This window comes from Camellia sinensis, chromosome 1 (assembly GCF_055761805.1).
Source record: "Camellia sinensis isolate YWXY chromosome 1, ASM5576180v1, whole genome shotgun sequence".
NCBI classification, from domain to species: Eukaryota; Viridiplantae; Streptophyta; class Magnoliopsida; order Ericales; family Theaceae; genus Camellia; species Camellia sinensis.
In genome coordinates this window covers 159,960,256-159,965,627 of record NC_138961.1, presented here as the reverse complement: position 1 = coordinate 159,965,627, position 5,372 = coordinate 159,960,256, and positions in this window count along the sequence as shown.

Sequence of the window (5,372 nt, the reverse complement as noted above, 5' to 3'; positions counted from 1 at the left end):
AGGGCTAAAGACACAAATTGGAGCATAGCCGGCCACTTTTAGGAGCCGGCCGGCCAGGTTTATTGCAGAGAGGGGGCCACCGGCCAGTTTTGTAACAAGAAGTGGCCGGCCTGCCAGAAAAAGTGGCCGGCCGGCCACTTAACCCTGCAGCTGCCCAATTTTTGACACTTATCCGCCTGAATAGTGTTTTTCCCTCTTTAAAAGCCTTATCTCCGTGCTTTGATTCAATTCATCTTAGTTTTGCACAAAGATTGAGGCGTTTCTCATTGAAAATCTCACAGCTTGGATCGCTTCTCTAGATGGCTCGGAAAAGTTGAACTTCCGGGGTTTCGGCTTGAATGCACTATTCACACTGAGCTGCACTCCGCTACATCTCCCTTTCCTCCATGCCGCGGCGAGGTTTTGGAACCCGGTGACGCATGTCTTTAGCTTCGGCGGTCAAGAGGTATGTCCAACTTTTGAAGATTTCCAAATTTTGATGGAGTCTGAATGTCATGAAGAGATCTTGCCCCAATTCTGCTTTGGCCATGCCCAAGCTTTAGGGCGGATGTGTGGACTCACCGCGCATGATGCTCGATCTCTAATCTGCAATGGGGAACTGGATATCCTTGGTTTGATTCATCGCTTTTTTGACGCCGGTGACCTCAACAACCATTATTGGCAAGGTTTCCGACAATACGCCCTTTGCTTGTGCTTGCTGTCTCACTTCCTGCTTTCCCCGGGCTTCGGCGGAGCTAGCATTCGTCTAATTGAAGTTGCTCAAGGCTTGAGAGAAGGAAAGAGCTGCATCGCCATGACCTTGGCCGAGACGCTGATGGGCTTGGATTCTGTCTATCGCCGGGAGACGACTAGACTTGCTGGGAGTCCACTGCTGCTGCAGGTAATGTTTCCCACCCAATCTTACATATGTATTTGCTCACATCACTCGGCCCTCAGACTCGGTTTTTCTTACAAAAACCTTTTTCTCGCTTTTCTCTCAACGTACATCTATCTATTCTTTATTCTCTCATTTTTCATCCCTCTCCAGGTATGGTTAATGGACAAATTGCAGGTTATGGACTCTTGCCCAGCCTACTTAGCTCGAGGCTATTTCTTTCGACAGCGCCTAGTCGATGCTCCTGACGAAAGGTGGTGGTTTGACTGGATGTGCAATTTGTCCGCAGATCGCATTGCTTGGCGTTGTCCTTGGCTCAACCTCCTGGCAATGAGCTATAGCATGTCTCGGCTGATTGGGATCTAGTTGATTGGTCTAACCCACAGTGTGTTCTACTTTCCGTTCCGGTTCCTGTGCCAGTTCGGTCATGATCAGATTTTCCCACCAGAGGGGATTGAGTATCCGGCTGCTTTCCCGGTCCGAGGTGCACAGCTTGCCCAATATGCCACAGCATGGAGGACTAGAGAGCTCCTGGCTCCTGCTCCCACTTTCAATTGCGCTTTGTCTGACGAGTGCTTGGACTGGCTCAATGAGGAGGCGCAGGTTGGGCCTAGCTTGGCGTCAGAGGCTTCGACCAGCTCTGGGAGGGGGCGCAGGGATACTTGACTTGACTATGCCCCGAATTTATTGCTTTATTAGTTCTTTCAAGTTTTCTTTGTGAATGTAATAAAAACCAACTTCGATTGTATGCAAGAGCAAGAGAACTCTTGTTTTGAAATCAATGAAATTGAAGGTTGTGGTACTGAAAATTTTCCGCTTTGGTCCAAAAATGGTCTTAGTTGTAAAGAGATTAATTTGAACAAAGTCAACTTTTATTAAAACTTGTCAAAACCATTTTCGATATGGATCAGAACTGGACACGCCTAAGATCTGTCACTGAGATGCACAACCCCAGATCCCTGCAACTGGAAAGTTGCCCCTAGTTTGAAGAGTACTGCGGCACTGCATGGCAACGGAAAGTTGCCCCTAGTCTGAATCGTGCTGCACCATCGTGGCAACGGAAAGTTGCCCCTAGTCTGAATAGCACTGCACCGGAGATCGCGATAAATGCTGATGGATAAAGATGACTGAGATGGTCAAAATGGACAAAGTTGATCGGGGAAAAGTTTATGGCTGAACTTCAGGGTGAAGTTGCCTACGTATCCCGAAGATGGGAATCAAGCCTTATGTAGTTCAGGCTTAGGTTCACTCGGGTATTTTCACTCTCCTTTTACGCTCTAACTTCTTCCAAGGTTGCCCTTTGCGGGTTTTCAACCTTGCGAGCTCAGTTTTTATATTTTCTAATTTTTTCTGCTCTAACTTTTGCCTAGGTCGCCCTTTCGGGTTTTCGGCCTAGCGAGCCTCTCAGGGGTAATATTTCTTCAACTTGTCCATATTGATCGGTTGGGAAAACTTTAGGCCATCTAGATCCATCAGAACCACAGCTCCACCTGACCAGATAGCTTTGATAATGTAAGGACCAGTCCAATTGGGTTTGAACTTGCCCCTTGGGTCATGGATGGGAGCTCGGTTGTCCTTGAGCACCAAATCTCCTTCTTTTAGATTCCTGGACTTAACCTTTTTGTTGAAAGCCCGGGCAATTCTGCGTTGATAGCCTTGAATGTGGTACAGTGCTTTCAGTCTTCTTTCGTCAAAAAGCATGAGTTCCTCAAATCTGCTCTGCTGCCAATCTGCTTCGGCTATTTGACACTCAGCCAATACTGGCAATGACGGAACCTCAATCTCGAGAGGTAGAACGGTCTCCATCCCATAAACTAATGAATACGGAGTCGCTCCGGTAGAAGTCCTGATTGAAGTCCTGTAGCCCCACAGAGCAAATGGCAGCTTATCTGGCCAATCCCGGTAGGTTTCCACCATCTTCTGCAGTATGTGTTTGATATTCTTGTTGGTGGCCTCGACCGCTCCGTTGGTTTGCGGCCGGTATGTAGATGACTTATGGAAAGCCACATTGTATTTCTCCAACAAGTCAATCACTTCTTTCTTGAAGTGGGAACCATTATCTGAAACGATCTCGTTCGGGACTCCATAACGACAAATGATGTTGTTTCTGATAAACTTTACAACGTGTGACGCCTTCAACACCGCATACGATTGGGCCTCGACCCACTTTGTGAAATAATCTATCGCAACCAGGATGAACTCATGCCCATTCGACCCTTTCGGAGTGACAGCCCCGATCACATCGATTCCCCAAACTGAAAATGGCCATGGCGAAGTCATGTTGTACAGCTTCGACGGCGGGATGTTCATGCGGTTTGCATGAATCTGACACTTGTGGCATCGCCGAACAAAACTAATACAATCCTCCTCCATGGTGGACCAGTAGTAACCCTGTCTGAGGATCTTCCGTGCTAGCATTACTCCATTCATATGCGCACCGCATTCTCCTCCATGGATCGCCTCCATCAAGCGCTTCGATTCCTCGGCTTCAACACACAGCATGTGCATTCGCAGATGACCTCTCTTATACAGCTTACCCCCACAGATGATGAACTGGACGGCCATTCTTCTGATTGCCCTCTTATCCTTGGCATTTACCCCTGGTGGGTATGCTTCCTTTTCCAAGAAATTCCAAATGTCATAATACCAGGGGTTTTCGTCCTGAACCTCATCTATAGCAGCGATCGACTCATAGGCTGGCACAAATTTCTGGTCAATGACGACTGGACGCATCCGGATTCCAAATGGGATGTCTATCATGGAAGATAGAGTTGCTAAAGAATCTACGAACTGTTGTTCTCTCTTGGAAGATGAGCAAAGTTTAGCTTTTCAAACCGAGGGATTAGCAAGTCCAAGGGCTGATGGTACATCATCATCTTTTCTTCTTTGACTTTCCAGTCTCCGTTTGCCTGAGATACAACAAGGTTTGAATCCCCGATGACGTCCAAACGTCTTGCCCCTAGTTCCAGGGCCGCTTCTAGGCCGGCAATGCACGCCTCATATTCTGCTTCGTTGTTCGAGACTTTGAACCGGAGTTTGAAGGCTAGAGGGATATGGGAATTGTTGGGTGCTATTAGCAACACCCCTATCCCATATCCGTACTGATTTGATGCTCCGTCAAAGTACATCGTCCAATATTCGTCGTCGATGTGCAAAATGGCTTCATCTGAGAATAAGTACTCCACTGCTTCACCTTCTTCGACTGGATGATCGACCAAGAACTCTGCCACTGCTATTCCTTTGACTGACTTGCGTGTCACATATTTCAGATCGAATTCGGAGAGCAACAGCAGCCAACAAGCTAGCCTACCCGTAAGTGCCGGTTTCTCGAAAAGGTATTTGATGGGATCCAGTCGTGAAACCAACATTACGGAGTGAGCTAATAGGTAGTGCCGCAACTTCCTGGTAGCCCATACCAAAGCTAAGCAAGCCTTCTCGAGCGGAGTGTAGCGGGTCTCGTAGTCCAACATCTTCTTGCTCAGATAGTAGATGGCCCTCTCCACCTTATCCTCCGATTCTTGTGCGAGCATGCAGCCCATTGTAGTCTCGGTCACTGAAAGGTACAATATCAACGGTTTCCCCGGCTCTGGTGGCGACAACACGGGCGGGTTCTGTAACTATTCTTTGATCTGTTCAAAAGCAGCTTGGCATCGGTCGTCCCATTGGAACTTCTTGCCTTTCTTCAGGAGGCCAAAAACTGGTTCACAAGTCAAGGTTAATTTTGAGATAAACCGTCTTATGAATTGCACTTTACCCAGAAAGCCTCGTACCTCCTTTTCAGTCCTTGGTGGTGGCATTTCTAAGATGGCCTTGATTTTTGAAAGGTCGACCTCGATGCCCCTTTGTGTAATTAGAAACCCCAGCATTTTTCCCGCTGTAACACTAAACGTACACTTCTGAGGATTTAGCCGCAGCCGAAATTCTCTGATCCTTTGAAAGAACTTTTGCAAGGCGGTATAGTGACCCTCTCTTTCCTTCGACTTGACAATCATGTCGTCCACGTACACCTCAACCTCTTTGTGGATCATGTCGTGCAATATTGTGGTCGCGGCCTGTTGATAAGTAGCTCCGGCATTCTTCAACCCAAATGGCATTACTCTATAGCAGTATGTTCCCAACGGGGTGGTGAATGCAGTCTTTTCTCTGTCTTCTGGTGCCATTACTATCTGATTGTACCCTGAAAAGCCATCCGTGAATGAGAGCAAAGCATGCCCTGCTGTGAAATCTACTAACTCATCAATATGCGGTAAGGGAAAGTCGTCCTTCGGACTAGCTCTGTTCAAATCCCTGAAATCCACGCATACCCAGATCCTACCATCTTTCTTCGGCACTGGAACGATGTTGGCCAACCAAGTCAGGTATTCGGATACCAGCAGGAAGCCTGCATCAATTTGCTTGGTGACCTCTTCCTTAATCTTGAGAGCCCAGTCCGGGCGGATCCTTCTGAGTTTCTGCTTAACGGGTCGGGCCTCGGGGTCAAGGGGGATCCGGTACTGTA